Genomic DNA, 17,491 nt, shown 5'->3' on the forward strand with positions numbered 1-17,491 from the left:
ATATGGACCTTATTGGGCCAAGGGCGGGACATACCAGCTCCTAGTGGGCTGGTGCGCCCCCATATGAGCCGGCCTAAGTGGAGAAAGGAAAAGGGGAGGAGGAAAGCGTTGGGGAACGTAGTAATTTCAAAAAAAATCCTACGCACACACAAGATCATGGTGATTGTCGTGGGTTTGTCACGGCAGATATCCTAGAGAAAGGACTTAGTTGTGGAGCCATCGCGACGGGTTAGCTTGAAGGGGTTAAAGCGGACACAAGGACGCAAGAGAGTTTATACTAGTTCGGCCCCTTCGATGAAGGTAAAAGCCTACGTCTAGTTGTGATGGAATTGATGGGTGTTTCGATGACTAGGGAGCAAACAAGCTTCGCCTATGTCTCGAGTTGTTGTCTGTTCTTTTTTTGAACTGTCGCCGGGTCGTCCCCTTATATACATGGGTGACGCCCGTCGGTTTACAGAGTCCCAACACCGGCTCATAGATGTGTCCGGTTTGGTTTCTACTTATTCCTAACTTACAATACAAGTTACATATTGACGTCGGCTTACGGCTACAGGCTCTCAACCGATTATGGGTCTTGAGCCCTCATCTACCTTCATGGGCTTTAACATGCTTAACTACTGATGAAGTTAATCCGGCCCAGATAGGCCGGTTTACGCCCAGTAGTAATATCCCCAACATTAGGCCCCAGATTGATTTGAACAAGTTCATGTCAATCCTTAGCAAAAACTTCATCTTCAACATCTTCTTGTAGTTTGGTGAACCGCCGTGATGTCATCTTCTCTGATTGCTGTAAATCGGCGTGACGTCATCTATCATAAAGAAATTATCCGTGATACCTTCTTGTTTAATAGATCTGCGATAATCGAGGCGACAGCTCTGTTTCCAAACTTGCAGCTCCTTGATTTTCGCGCGTGACCCATGTCCCTTGCTTTATAAATAGGACCGAAGGGTCATTTCTTTTCCCCTTCATGCCCTTCTGCTTCATATTCCTCGCGTCGCCCCGTCTTCGGAGCTCCGCCGCCGCCGTCGACCTCTGCACCAACCTTGGCCGCTGCATCACCCTGAACATACCAGAGCACCGCGGTGATCTTCCGCTTCTTCCTCAGCTCCGGTAAGTCTTCTATCCTTTTCAGCATAGATCTGTTCTAGGGTTTCCATGTTCTCCAGTGTTCATCGCTTGCTTCTTGTTCATATGATAGATCCTTAGACGAGTCTGTGAATCTTCGCTCTGTGTAGCAGTAGCTTTTATCCTCCGTTTTCACTGTCCAGCATACTAAGAGCATAGATCTTATCCGTACCTTTGCTTATTGATTCAGTACTGCTCCTTTTGGGCCTTGAATATTTATCTCCTTTATAAACATGTTCCAGATCCAAAGTTGTAGTATAATCTTGTGAAATCTGTTTTTGCGTACTTACTCATCTGCAGTCTTGACTGTTCAATGCTTAGATCAGGCGGTTTAACTTTGTAGAATTTTTTTGACAAACCGGTATATACCATTAGTCCCCTTGTTGAACCGCCAGATGTTGGTTGCTTCATGAAACTCTGGTTCAGATAGTTCTGCCTCCGGTTTAACAGTGCCCATACCAATGTATCTTGATCAAATGCATTTTTGAACCGGGATCTTCTATCTTGTAGATTCCATCGTGGCCAAGCAAGTATATGAGTGCAATTGGGTCCCTTCTCGTGTCACAGAGGATCAACTGGACGATTTAGTCCTGATTGGCGCCTTGGGCAGCAAAGACACCATCCATTGGAGGGCTCCCGGCAAAGAATGCCCCCCCACACCTCGAGAAGGAGAGGTTGTTGTTTTCGTAGACCACTTAGCCCGGGGCTTTAAACCGCCCAGTTCTAAATTTTACCGGGATGTTTTAGCTGATTTCCAACTCCATCCGCAAGACACTGGCCCCAATTCTGTTACAAATATGTGCCACTTCCAAGTGCTCTATGAGGTGTTCTTTCAAGAGGAGCCCATAGTGGAATTATTCAGAGATCTTTTCCATCTAGACCGCTGTACTGAGTTTACTGATGGCTCTAATACGGAGTTGGGTGGCATGGCGATTCAAAAAGGAAAGAGGTCACATACCCTCACGCCAAGCTGCACAGTCACCCCAAGGAGTGGAATCAGACATGGTTCTACTGCAAAGACACCTTCCCTGCTGGTGAGAATCCCTTGTCTGGCTTTCGTCCGGAGCGGCTCAGCAATACACATCCTTTTCCTCAAAGATTGACTGCTCAGGAGAGAAGCAAATATGCTCCCCAGTTGTCAAAGCTCAGAGCCTTTATGGCCAACAGTTTAACAGGGGTTGACCTTGCTCGCTGTTGGATATCATGGAGCATACTGTCCCTTAGTCAGCGCTCCGGTTTGATGTGCGAATATACTGATAGTGTGGATGACCCACTGCGACACTCAAGACTCCAGCTCTCCGGTGAAGAAATCACAGAGGCTGTGCGTAAGATACTGAATGAACGGGAACACGTCTGCGCTAGAACCGGCCTGCTTCCCTTCTGTGCCACCAACAAACCGCCAGCTGTAAGACTTTGATTTTTCTCTTTGCTGAATCTGTTATTGATATGTCTGGTCATTGTTTTTAATATCAGTGTCTGCATAATTAGGGCGATGATCCGTTTTCGAGCAAAAAGCTGCCACAGGAGAAACCAGAGAAGACAGATAAACCGGAAAGAGCAACCTGGCAAAAGACTAAAGCTGTGAAGAAGACTGCCCACCGGAAAAGAACCACTGCATCTTCTAATCCGGCCCCTGATGACGAGGTGGATAATCCGGACTTTGAGGTAGAGCTTGACTCACTTGGTTTATTTTTCATGCGTCTTATTGATGATGATATTTGTCAGGATGATGCCGAAGCCAGCCACGCGGATGTTGCAGAGGTAATTATTCTCTCTTTCGATTCAGAAACTTTGCCTTCACAAAAAATCCGTCAGGCAAACCGGAAAGTTAAATTTTCTCATCCTCTTGCTTATTTGGATCCTAAACTTCTTATGAAGACTCAGCAACACGAAGCTCGCCGCACCACCCGGCACAGCGGCCAGGTAGTTACCTTCGCTGGTTTACCCAACAGTCCGGTTCGGAAACATCATTCCGAGGTCTCTAATTCGCTTGTCAGTGCTTGTCCTAAAGCGGGTTGCTTTCGTCAACCTCTTAATCTGTCTGACTCCGATTACTAGGTTATTTCCCACTCATCTTCTGGCGAGTCATCGGCTACTCAGCTCCCACCGCTCAAAATGGTGCTTGGGTAAGCTATATTTATTGTGATGTTTGTAGTACATTGCCTTAGAACATATGATGTATTTAACTTTGTTATTCTTTTCAGGGCCAAACCTAGGCCGAGCAAGAAGGCCCGCCTGGATAAAGCGGCCGAAGAAGATGTCATTCTTGAACCAGGCACAACACCCAATCTTGAAGCGGCTATTCCTGAGGATATTCCCAATGATCCACCGCAGCCAGATGATGATCTTACTGCTGAAGAAAGACCCACTGATACCTCAGGTCCTATCCATCAGCCCACAGGTTCCCTCCGGATTGAAAGCTCCACCGGTCCAGCAAAACCTAATGACAAGCCAACAGCTCCAGTGCAAACCGGTGGTACCCAGGATGATGAAGTTGTCATTACTGGCACTGGCCATACTGAGCCAAGCAATCCTGTCGCTTTATCCAAACATTCTGCCAAGGAAGTATTTGCTGCTTTTGACAAAGGCAAGTGGAACGCTGATCTGACGGCTTACGCTGCTCTGAACGCCCAAGATATCCATTCCGGCTATCTGAATCGGCTGTATACCAGCCGTGACTATGAAGCCGGTCTGGTTAATATGATGAAAGATAAATATGAGGTAACTTCCATATGCTCCTTTCTGCTTGTATGCTTCCATTCTTGCTGACTCTCCTAGCCCCTAAGGGCCGATTTGAAATATTCTTTCACACGGGGACTTAATAATATGAATCTTGATGCTTTGAAATTTGCTGATGTAGTCCCCAAGGGCCGGTTCAACTTAGCGTAGTTAAACCGGTACTTTAAGTAATTGAAACTGCCGCATCAGAATACATATGATCAAATAGCCATTAGCCCCCAAGTGCCAAGTTGAATACTTGTATTGAGCTTGGGACTTTGTAAACAATTGAAAGATGAAGATCGAATATGCATTAGCCCCCAAGTGCTAAGCGCATAACTTGTTATGTGGTTGGCACTTGAATCCTTCTACCGATTTGTTGAAACATATATCTGTATGTCTGCAGGCGGAGCTGAAGGCGAAAGAAAACCAAGTCATCGATCTTCAAGAAAACCTGAAAACCCAACAGGCTGAAACCTCCAAAGCAAAAGAGGAATTGGCCAATGCTTTAAGCACCATGGAACAACTTAAGGAGAACTTCAAGAAGAAACGGGCGGATTGGGCCACTGAAAAGTCCGCTTTGATCAAACGAGCAGAGGATGCCGAGGCTGCATTAAAACCAGTGACGGATGAACTGACCAGCATAAAGCGGCACGTTCATGCCATGACCACTGCTATCTTTGGTAAGCCAGCTTGCCTTCTGAATTGGTTCTGCCTTCTTACAGAGTCGCCGGTTTATTAACCCTTTATGGTATTTCAGGGACACGCATTGGTCACTTGGGGTCAGATGTGCGAAGAAATTGAAAGCCGCCTATACCTTGGTTGAACAATTGTATAGTGGTGCCCAGCGGATCATCTGTACCGCGTCTCATAACAAACCGGCGCCCACTTTGATTCAAGATACTCTGATGAAACTGTCAGTGCTTCCTGCCCGGGTTGAAGAGCTGAAGAAATCTGCTGCTCGAACTGGTGCAATCAATGCTTTAATCCGAGCAAAAGCCTGGGTGCCGGATTTTGATCCCATTGAAGCGGCTCAGGGCTATCCCAGCTTGAAGGAAGACGGGTCAGAATTTGGTGAAGCGGATTTGTGAGCAATAAACCGGGAGGTACGTCCGCTAGCTTGTCAACTGGCTGAGGAAGCAGACTTGTCTCATTATCAAGCCCAATATGACAGTCAGAACAAGCGAATAGCTGCACCAATCCATGAATCGGAAAATCTGATCCCTCCAATTTGTAAGCATACTTACGCTCCCGATATTGACCCGTCATTGCTAATCCATGATGAGGCTGTTTTTCAAGCATTAATGGGAATAGACTGGACAACTGTGGATTTCCAGCTACTGGGTAGAGAAACGGAAGCTGAAGCGGCGCAAGATGACCCACAACCATCAGGCCAGGCTGGTGGCCAAGCTTAAACCGGGAGCCGGTTTAAAAACTGCCTCTCCTTTCTGAAAAACAATCATGTTATTATGGGTACCATGTTGCCTTGTAATAGGCTAGCTAATACCTTTGATGTTGATATGCCTTCGTGCATAACTTGTTCTTCCTGTGGTAATGAACTTTCCAAAACACTTTTCTGAAATAAGAAATTCGTCAAGTGCCACCGCGGTTGTACCGTCGGGCGAAGTATGATGTCTGTATATATAAAATCAAAACATCCAAAACAAAATTTTAAGTATATGATCAAAAAATTTGAGATACATAATACCTGCCATCGTTGAGTGTGAAGTTGGCTTGGCCAACCTTGAAGCGGAGTTTTGCAAACCCACATTGTTGGAGGAAATAACAACTCCTGTATATGTATATGACGCTGGTTACCATGTAAACCGTGCCGGGTTATAATAAACACCGTGTTACTCCATAACAGGATGTTAACAACAAGGATCAAACCGGACAAATAGTCTCCGGATTGACGTGAACTGTGTTCCTTCAATTGATTGGTTAAAAAACTTTGTCGGTTTTAAAGAACACAATAAAAAGCAAAAAAAACCCTTCAAAGAAAAGTATGAAGCAAAAGCAACGACAAAAACGTTTGCCAAAAAAGATTTATTTAAGGTGATCAAATGGCGTAACCATGGCCAAACACGACCAAGCTCCCGTTAGGTGTAACTATGGTTCTAGTTAGCTAGGTCCCCAAGGTGATTCTTGTGGCATTTATGCCGACCAAATGGCGTGGTCATGGTTCGGGTTTGACCAAGCCCCCAAGTGATTCTGTGGCCTTAGGCCGATCAAGAGGCATGACTGGTTCAGACATGACCAAGTCCCCAAGTGATCTGGTGGCTTTCGCCTATCAAGAGGCATGGTATTGGTTCGGACACGACCAATCCTCCAAATGATATAACACGATGCTTTTAGCAAAGCGAACTCAAGGGGTAAACCGGAGGCCGCTTTAGAGCAACTCCGTGTAACCTCACATGATGTAAAAGAACAGATACCCCGCTTTAGCTGAGGTTCCGGTTTATTATACTTAATCATAATACATTGTCGTAATATGTACATAAGTATAGCCAATGGCTCAGGTATAGTAAGGCCGAAGATGAGCTATATTCCATGGCCTGCTAGTCTCCTCCTCTGATGTACGTGAGTCCTTATGCTCTCGAATATCGATCAGATAGTACAACCCGTTGTGTAGATTCTTGCTGGCCACGAAAGGCCCCTCCCAAGGTGGGGATAGCTTATGCATACCAGTCTGATCTTGGATGAGCCGAAGCACCAAATCTCCTTCCTGAAAGGCTCTAGTTCTGACTCGGCGACTGTGATAACGATGAAGATCCTGCTGGTAAATCGCCGACCGGGGGCTGCAATGTCACGCTCTTCATCCAACCGTTCCAAAGCATCTTGCTGTGCTGTCTCGTTGTCCGCTTCAACATAAGCCATGACACGAGGTGAATCATGACGGATATCACTGGGGAGAACCGCCTCCGCTCCATAAACCATGAAGAACGGTGTGTATCCTGTTGATCCGTTGGGTGTTGTATTGATGCTCCATAACACAGATGGTAATTCTTCTACCCAACAACCCGGCGTTCTATGCAAAGGAACCATGAGCCGGGGCTTGATGCCTCTCAAGATCTCTTGATTAGCTCTTTCTGCTTGACCATTGGACCGTGGATGTGCCACTGATGAAACATCGAGCCGGATGTGCTCCCGTTCGCAGAACTCCTTCATAGCACCTTTGGACAAACTGGTACCATTATCTGTGATAATATTGTGCGGAAAGCCAAACCGGAAAATCACCTTTTTGATGAACTGAACCGCCATGGCCGCATCACACTTGCTAACAGGTTCTGCCTCCACCCACTTTGTAAACTTGTCAACCGCCACCAGGAGGTGGGTCTTCTTATCTTTGGACCTTTTGAAAGGCCCGACCATATCCAGCCCCCAAGTCGCAAACGGCCAAGTAATTGGAATCATTCTCAATTCTTGAGCCGGTACATGAGCACGTCTTGAAAACCTTTGGCAACCATCACATCGTCTGACCAGATCCTTCGCATCAGCATGAGCAGTTAACCAATAGAAACCATGGCGAAACGCTTTAGCCACCAGAGACTTTGAACCGGCGTGGTGACCACAATCTCCTTCGTGAATCTCATGCAAAATTTCACGGCCTTCTTCAGGAGACACACAACGTTGAAAAGCTCCTGATACACTGCAATGATGCAACTCACCGTTGATGACTGCCATGGACTTGGATCGCCAGATTATCTGTCGGGCCAGAATCTCATCTTCTGGCAACTCGCCCCGGTTCTTGTACGCCAGGTAAGGAAGCGTCCAATCTGGAATAACATGAAGAACTGCCACCAATTGAGCCTTCGAATCAGGAATAGCCAAATCCCCTTCACCAGGGATCTTCACCGATGGGTTGTGCAGCACATCCAGAAAAACTTTGGGCGGGACCGGTTTGCGCTGAGAGCCCAGCCGGCTTAAAGCGTCCGCCGCTTCATTTTGCCGCCGGTCTACGTGGTCCACCTGATAGCCTTTGAAACAACCTGCAACAATATCCACCTCATGATGATATGCTGCCATGAGTGGGTCCTTGGAGTCCCAAGTGCCAGACACTTGCTGAGCCACAAAGTCCGAGTCACCGAAGCACTTAACTCGACTTAGATTCATCTCCTTAGCCATCCGGAGACCATGGAGCAAGGCTTCATACTCAGCTACATTGTTAGTACAAGGGAACATTAAACGGAGAACATAACAAAACTTATCACCTCGTGGGGAAGTTAATACGACTCCAGCCCCCGAGCCTTCCAACTGCCTGGATCCGTCAAAATGGATGGTCCAATACATATGATCCGGCTTTTCTTCAGCTGCTCGCATTTCCGTCCAATCATTGATGAAATCAACAAGTGCTTGAGACTTAACCGCTATCCGAGGCACATACTTCAAACCGTACGGCCCCAGCTCTATGGCCCACTTTGCAATCCGGCCAGTTGCTTCCCGGTTCTGGATGATATCTTCCAAAGGAGCAGAACTGACTACCGTGATTGAGTGCCCTTGGAAATATTGCTTAAGCTTCCGGCTTGCCATAAAAACTCCGTACACCAGCTTCTGCCAATGCGGATACCTTTGCTTGGACTCAATGAGTACCTCGTTGATATAATAGACCGGACGTTGAACCGGATGCTCCTTACCTGCCTCCTTTCGCTCCACCACAATAGCCACGCTGACCGCACGAGCATTAGCAGCAACATATAGCAGTAACGGCTCCTTGTCAATGGGAGCGGCAAGCACAGGCAGATTGGCCAATTGCCGCTTTAAGTCCTCAAATGCTTCATCAGCAGCAGAACTCTAGACGAACTGATCCGTCTTTTTCAACATCTGATACAAAGGGATCGCCTTCTCACCAAGGCGGCTGATAAACCGGCTTAACGCGGCAATCCGGCCTGCCAGGCGTTGAACATCATTGATACACTTCGGTTTAGCCAGGGAGGTGATGGTTGTGATCTTCTCCGGATTAGCCTCAATTCCCCTGTTGGACACCAGAAAACCCAATAACTTGCCCGCCGGTACACAAAAGACACACTTGTCCGGATTAAGCATCATCTTGTACGTTCTCAGGTTATCAAAAGTTTCTCTCAAATCATCAATCAGAGTCTCCTTCTCCCTGGATTTAACCACGATATCATCCACGTAAGCATGTACATTATGGCCAATCTGCTTGTGAAGACAATTTTGTACACACCATTGGTAAGTTGCCTGGGCACTCTTGAGCCCAAAGGGCATAGACACATAGCAGAAGGCTCCAAAGGGAGTTATGAATGCCGTCTTCTCCTGGTCCTTAACTGCCATTTTGATCTGATGATAGCCAGAATATGCATCCAAAAAACTTAAACGCTCACAAGCCGCCGTGGCATCAATGATTTGATCAATACGGGGGAGGGCAAAAGGATCTGATGGACAAGCCTTATTAAGATCTGTGTAATCCACACACATGCGCCAGGTGCCGTTTTTCTTAAGGACTAGCACCGGATTAGCAAGCCACTCAGGGTGAAAAACTTCAATAATAAAACCAGCTGCTAAGAGCCTGGCTACCTCTTCTCCAATCGCCTTGCGTCTTTCTTCGTTAAACCGACGGAGGAACTGTTTCACTGGTTTGTATTTAGGATCCACATTAAGGGTGTGCTCAGTGAGTTGCCTCGGTACACCTGGCATGTCAGAGGGCTTCCATGCAAAAATGTCCCGATTCTCATGGATGAACTCGATGAGCGCGCTTTCCTATTTCGGATCCAAGTTGGTACTGATGCTGAACTGCTTGGACGAATCGCCAGGTACGAAGTCAACAAGCTTAGTTTCTGCTGCCGATTTGAACTTCAGGGCCGGATCATGCTCCGTAGTTGGCTTCTTCAATGGAGTCATGTCTGCCGGATCAACATTGTCTTTATAGTACTTCAACTCCTCGGTGGCACAAACCGACTCTGCATAAGCCGCATCTCCTTCCTCGCATTCCAAAGTGATTTTGCGGCTTCCGTGAACCGTTATTGTCCCCTTGTGACCCGGCATCTTGAGCTGCAAATACACATAACAGGGCCGAGCCATAAACTTGGCATATGCCGGTCGCCCAAACAGGGCATGATATGGACTTTGGATTTTCACCACTTCAAACGTCAATGTCTCCGACCTAGAATCATGATCATCCCCAAAGGCCACTTCGAGAGCTATCTTACCAACGGGATATGCTGATCTGCCAGGAACTACACCGTGGAATACTGTATTAGACGGTTTGAGATTCTTATCTGTTAGTCCCATACGACGGAAGGTCTCATAGTACATGATGTTAATGCTGCTTCCTCCATCCATGAGCACCTTGGTGAACTTATAACCTCCCACCTGAGGCGCCACCACCAGAGCCAACTGACCCGGATTATCGACCTGGGGTGGGTGATCCTCTCTGCTCCATATGATTGGTTGTTCGGACCAACGTAGATAACGGGGTGTGGCCGGTTCAACAGAGTTGACTGCCCGTCTCTGAACCTTCCGGTATCGCTTGTCCAAGCTAGTGGTAAAGACATGGTACTGCCCACTACTCAACTGCTTTGGGTTGCTCTGGTAACCTGACTGTTGCTGCTGTTGGTTGTAACTACCCTGGTTGTTCTGACTATTTTGACCGTTATGTCCGCCCGGATTACCATTAAATCCTGAACCGGAACTTCCTCCACCGTAACTCGGCCCGGACCCTGAGCCACCACCAGATCCGTGATCATACCGGAAATTATTAGAATTCTTGAACTCTTGCATAATAAAACAATCCTTCCAAAGGTGGTTTGCTAGCTCCTCCTTCGTCCCATGTCTTGGGCAGGGCTGGCTTAGCAGATAGTTCAGGCGGTTTGGGTTAGGGTTGGGCGCTCCACTACGATTTTTCGGCCTACCCTTGCATCGCTGGCCATTGTCTTGTGCGTTGGTATTAGCCACAAAATCCATGTTACCATCCGCTTTACGCTTGCCTCCTCCGCCATTGCTTACCCAGTGATGCTGCTGACCTTTGGAGCTGATGTTCTTCTTCCCCTTCCTTGTCTTGTCATCATCAGATTCGGGATCCTTGGTACTATCAGAATCAGCATATTTTACCAAAGCGGCCATGAGGGTCCCCATGTCGGCGCAATGACGCTTCATCTGTCCCAATTTCAACTTCAGGGGCCCAAACCGGCAGTTGCCTTCTAGGGTTAATACTGCGGTGTCAGCGTTGATGCGGTCTGAGGAGTGCAACACTTGTGAAACCCGGCGCACCCAATGAGTCGTTGATTCTCCTTCCTCCTGGACGCATGCAGCTAAGTCCACTATCGACATAGGTTGTTTACAGGTATCTTTGAAATTGTTGATAAACCGGGCTCGTAATTGGGCCCACGAACTGATAGAATTAGCTGGCAAGCTTTTTAACCAAGTACGGGCCGTTCCTTCAAGCATCATGGTGAAGTATTTCGCACACGCCGTGTCATCCACATCAAGCATCTCCATGGCCATCTCATAGCTCTCTACCCATGTCTCTGGTGGTTGATCCGCCGTATAATTTGGTACCTTGCGTGGGCCTTTGAAATCCTTGGGCAGGCGCACGTTGTGTAAAGCGGGGATGAGGCAAGGCACCCCTAAAGAACTAGAAGTAACACCAGGTTCGATCGAAATGGTTGGACGAACCGGCGTGAGCTGCTGAGCCTGATGCTGTGCGGCTAACTCGACCTCCCTGCGTGCTCGAGCCCGGTTCACCACTTCCTGAGCGTCATCAGCACCACCCGTCGGGTTGTTGCCACGGGGTGCTCCATGTCGTTCATTACTCGACACTGCTGGTTCATCCATATGTCTGCTATAGCTCCTGCTTGGACGGGGGGTCGAGTGGATCCGGTCGCGGCTGTACGAGTACGCTTCCTGTTGGGCCAAAGCTGTCCTCAGAAGTTCCTTGACCCGTCGCGTCTCTACTGCCTGCGGCGAGTCACCTTCAATTGGAATGGCCTCCTGTCATGCAGCTGCGGCAACAAGATTGTCCATTGGGTTGGAGTAGTGACCCGGAGGTGTTAAAGCATCCTGAGGTATAACGATGTTTTGACGAGGCGGGTCCATCTGACGGGGCTGAACCGGTGCACCAGTCCCAGGGGCTTCTGCCCAGTTCCCCTCTAGCGGATTGCTGGCTCTTGGTCCTGGAGTGTTGAAAAGGTCTCTAGCCTCGAAAACCGGAGGTAAGCGGGACCGGTGCTTCCTCCTCATGACTTCATGCGACGCGCTCTGGTCCAACATAAGCATGTAGGCCTGTGCGTCTAAAGCGGCCCGCTCTGCGGCCATCCTGGTGTCCTCAGCCGCCAGATCCGTCTTGGCCTGGGTGATTTGTTCCTTTACCTTTGCAATCTCCGTGTTGTGAGCATCCTGGTCTGCCGGATTAACTTCTGCCATAAGCACAGCCAACACATCAAATAGTTCTGATAGAACCTGAGCCGGCGGGCGCACAGGGCCTCCTGCCCCGGCAGCCGTTGCCGTTGCTGAACCGGAGATCGTTGCCGCGGCTGTCGAAGAGTGAAGCACTGCTTGTGTTCCGGTCATGAATATTCCAACCCGGTTAGGCAGATTAGAGGGGTCCAGAATACTGTCGCCATCGGAACAGCTCTCAATCCGGCCATCTTGTAGCTGATAAAGAGATTCGGTTTCTCCGGTCGAAGATTCGTCACCGGAACAAATGGCAGTCGCCCCGCGAAGCTCCGATCTGTCCTCACAACTCCCTCCATGGATCATTCCCACGAAGGCACGCTTCATGGCCGGTTTAACCCGGGCGGATCGCGCACACTGAGCCGTTTCGACGAGGTCGGTGCAGATGTCCGGCTCAGGGCCCGGTTCACCGATCTTGCCAATGAAAACGTGAATGCTACCAAAGGGGACCCGGTACCCGTACTCAATTGAGCCAGCCTCGGGGCCCCAGCCTGCGTCGTTGATGTAAAGTTTACCGTGACGACTCTTAGTCATCCGGCCTACAGCGTAGCTCTCGAGTCCTTCAAAGCGGCCCTCCAAGAACCGGAAACCATTGTGCGATAGCCCCACGGTGGGCGCCAACTGTCGTGGGTTTGTCACGGCAGATGTCCTAGAGAAAGTACTTAGTCGTGGAGCCATCGCGACGGGTTAGCTTGAAGGGGTTAAAGCGGACACAAGGACGCAAGAGAGTTTATACTAGTTTGGCCCCTTCGATGAAGGTAAAAACCTACATCTAGTTGTGATGGAATTGATGGGTGTTTCGATGACTAGGGAGCAAACAAGCTTCGCCTATGTCTCGAGTTGTTGTCTGTTCTTTTTTTGAACCGCCACCGGGTCGTCCCCTTATATACATGGGTGACGCCCGTCGGTTTAGAGAGTCCCAACACCGGCTCATAGATGTGTCCGGTTTGGTTTTTACTTATTCCTAACTTACAATACAAGTTACTATTGACGCCGGCTTACGGCTACAGGCTCTCAACCGATTATGGGTCTTGAGCCCTCATCTACCTTCATGGGCTTTAACATGCTTAACTACTGATGAAGTTAATCCGGCCCAGATAGGCCGGTTTACGCCCAGTAGTAATATCACCAACAGTGATGCATAGCAACGAGAGGGGAGAGTGTTGTCCACGTACCCTCGTAGACCGAAAGCGGAAGCGTTAGCACAACGCGGTTGATGTAGTCGTATGTCTTCACGATCCAGCCGATCAAGTACCGAACGCACGGCACCTCCGAGTTCAGCACACATTCAGCCTGATGACGTCCCTCGAACTCCGATCCAGCCGAGTGTTGAGGGAGAGTTTCGTCAGCACGACGGCGTGGTGACGATGTTGATGTTCTACCGACGCAGAGCTTCGCCTAAGCACCGCTACAGTATTATTGAGGTGGACTATGGTGGAGGGGGGCACCGCACACAGCTAAAAGATCAACTTGATCAATTGTTGTGTCTATGGGGTGCCCCCCTGCCCCCATATATAAAGGAGCAAGGGGGGTGCGGCCGGCCAAGGAGAGTGCGCACCAGGAGGAGTCCTACTCCCACCGGGAGTAGGACTCCCCCCTTTCCTAGTTGGAATAGGATTCGGGAGGGGGAAAGAGGAGGGAGAGAAGGAAGGGGGGTGCCGCCCCCCTCTCCTTGTCCTATTCGGACTAGGGGGGAGGGGCGCGCGGCCCAGCCCTGGCCGCCTCTCCTCTTCTCCGTAAAGGCCCACTAAGGCCCATTTACCTCCCGGGGGGTTCCGGTAACCTCCCGGTACTTCGGTAAAATCCTGATTTCACCCAGAACACTTCCGATATCCAAACATAGGCTTTCAATATATCAATCTTCATGTCTCGACCATTTCGAGACTCCTCGTCATGTCCGTGATCACATCCAGGACTCCGAACAACCTTCGGTACATCAAAACATATAAACTCATAATATAATTATCATTGTAACATTAAGCGTGCGGACCCTACGGGTTCCAGAACTATGTAGACATGACCGAGACACATCTCCGGTCAATAACCAATAGCGGAACCTGGATGCTCATATTGGCTCTTACATATTCTACGAAGATCTTTATCGGTCAAACCGCATAACAACATATGTTGTTCCCTTTGTCATCGGTATGTTACTTGCCCGAGATTCGATCGTCGGTATCTCAATACCTAGTTCAATCTCGTTACCAGCAAGTCTCTTTACTCGTTCTGTAATACATCCTTCCGTGACTAACTCATTAGTTGCAATGCTTGCAAGGCTTAAGTGATGTGCATTACCGAGAGGGCCCAGAGATACCTCTCTGACAATCGGAGTGACAAATCCTAATCTCGAAATACGCCAACCCAACAAGTACCTTTGGAGACACCTGTAGAGCACCTTTATAATCACCCAGTTATGTTGTGACGTTTTTTAGCACACAAAGTGTTCCTCCGGTAAATGGGAGTTGCATAATCTCATAGTCATAGGAACATGTATAAGTCATGAAGAAAGCAATAGCAACATACTAAACGATCGTGTGCTAAGCTAACGGAATGGGTCATGTCAATCACATCATTCTCCTAATGATGTGATCTCGTTAATCAAATGACAACTCATGTCTATGGCTAGGAAACATAAGCATCTTTGATCAACAAGCTAGTCAAGTAGGGGCATACTAGTGACACTTTGTTTGTCTATGTATTCACACATGCATTATGTTTCCGGTTAATACAATTCTAGCATGAATAATAAACATTTATCATGATATAAGGAAATAAATAATAACTTTATTATTGCCTCTAGGGCATATTTCCTTTAGTCCCCCACTTGCACTAGAGTCAATAATCTAAATTACACCGTAATGATTCTAACACCCATGGAGCCTTGGTGCTGATCATGTTTTACTTGTGGAAGAGGTTTAGTCAATGGATCTGCAACATTCCGATCCGTATGTATCTTGCAAATTTCTATGTCTCCCACCTCGACTAAATCCCAGATGGAATTGAAGCGTCTCCTTATGTGCTTGGTTCTCTTGTGAAATCTGGATTCCTTCACCAAGGCTATTGCTCCAGTATTGTCACAAAAGATTTTCATTGGACCCGATGCCCTAGGTATGACACCTAGATCGGATATGAACTCTTTCATCCAGACTCCTTCATTTGCTGCTTCTGAAGCAGCTATGTACTCCGCTTCACATGTAGATCATGTCACAACGCTTTGTTTAGAACTGCACCAACCGACAGCTCCACCATTCAATGTAAACATGTATCCGGTTTGCGATTTAGAATCGTCCGAATCAGTGTTAAAGCTTGCATCAGCGTAACCATTTACGATGAGCTCTTTGTCACCTCCATAAACGAGAAACATATCCTTAGTCCTTTTCAAGTACTTCAGGATGTTCTTGACTGCTATCCAGTGATCCACTCCTAGATTACTTTGGTACCTCCCTGCTAGACTTATAGCAAGGCACACATCAGGTCTGGTACACAGCATTGCATACATGATAGAGCCTATGGCTGAAGCATAGGGAACATCTTTCATTTTCTCTCTATCTTCTGCAGTGGTCGGGCATTGTGTCTTACTCAACTTCACACCTTGTAATACAGGCAAGAACCCTTTCTTTGCTTGATCCATTTTGAACTTTCTTCAAAACTTTGTCAAGGTATGTGTTTTGTGAAAGTCCAATTAAGCGTTTTGATCTATCTCTATAGATCTTAATGCCTAATATGTAAGCAGCTTCACCGAGGTCTTTCATTGAAAAACTCTTATTCAAGTATCCCTTTATGCTACCCAGAAATTCTATATCATTTGCAATCGGTAATATGTCATCCACATATAATATCAGAAATGCTACAGAGCTCCCACTCACTTTCTTGTAGATAGAGGCTTCTCCAAAAGTCTGTACAAAACCAAATGCTTTGATCACACTATCAAAGCATTTATTCCAACTTCGAGAGGCTTGCACCAGTCCATAAATGGACCGCTGGAGCTTGCACACTTTGTTAGCTCCCTTTGGATCGACAAAACCTTCCGGTTGCATCATATACAACTCTTCTTCCAGAAATCCATTCAGGAATGCAGTTTTGACATCCATTTGCCAAATTTCATAATCATAAAATGCGGCAATTGCTAACATGATTCAGACAGACTTAAGCATCGCTACGGGTGAGAAGGTCTCATCGTAGTCAATCCCTTGAACTTGTCGAAAACCTTTCGCAACAAGTCGAGCTTTGTAGACAGTAACATTACCATCAGCGTCAGTCTTCTTCTTGAAGATCCATTTATTCTCAATTGCTTGCCGATCATCGGGCAAGTCAACCAAAGTCCACACTTTGTTCTCATACATGGATCCCATCTAAGATTTCATGGCTTCAAGCCATTTTGCGGAATCTGGGCTCACCATCGCTTCCTCATAGTTCGTAGGTTCATCATGATCTAGTAGCATGACTTCCAGAACAGGATTACCGTACCACTCTGGTGCGGATCTTACTCTAGTTTACCTACGCGGTTCAGTAACAACTTGATCTGAAGTTTCATGATCATCACCATTAACTTCCTCACTAATTGGTGTAGGTGTTGCAGAAACCGATTTTTATGATGAACTACTTTCCAATAAGGGAGCAGGTACAGTTACCTCATCAAGTTCTACTTTCCTACCACTCACTTCTTTCGAGAGAAACTCCTTCTCTAGAAAAACTCCGAATTTAGAAACAAAAGTCTTGCCTTCGGATCTGTGATAGAAGGTGTACCCAACAGTCTCCTTTGGGTATCCTATGAAGACACATTTCTCCGATTTAGGTTCGAGCTTATCAGGTTGAAGCTTTTTCTGTTGGGGAATGTAGTAGAATTTTAAAATTTTCTACGCATCACCAAGATCAATCTATGGAGTCATCTAGCAACGAGGGAAAGGGGGTGCATCTACATACCCTTGTAGATCGCGAGCGGAAGCGTTCAAGAGAACGGGGTTGATGGAGTCGTACTCGTCGTTATCCAAATCACCGATGACCGAGCGCCGAATGGACGGCACCTCCGTGTTCAACACACGTACGGTTGGGAAGACGTCTCCTCCTTCTTGATCCAGAAAGGGGAAGGAGAGGTTGATGGACATCCAGCAGCACGACAGCGTGGTGGTGGAAGCAGCGGGATCTCGGCAGGGCTTCGCCAAGCTCTAACGAGAGGGAAAGGTGTTACGGGGGGAAGAGGGAGGCGCCAGGGGCTTGGGTGCGGCTGCCCTCCCTCCT

This window comes from Triticum dicoccoides, chromosome 5A, assembly GCF_002162155.2.
Source record: "Triticum dicoccoides isolate Atlit2015 ecotype Zavitan chromosome 5A, WEW_v2.0, whole genome shotgun sequence".
Classification (NCBI taxonomy): Eukaryota; Viridiplantae; Streptophyta; class Magnoliopsida; order Poales; family Poaceae; genus Triticum; species Triticum dicoccoides.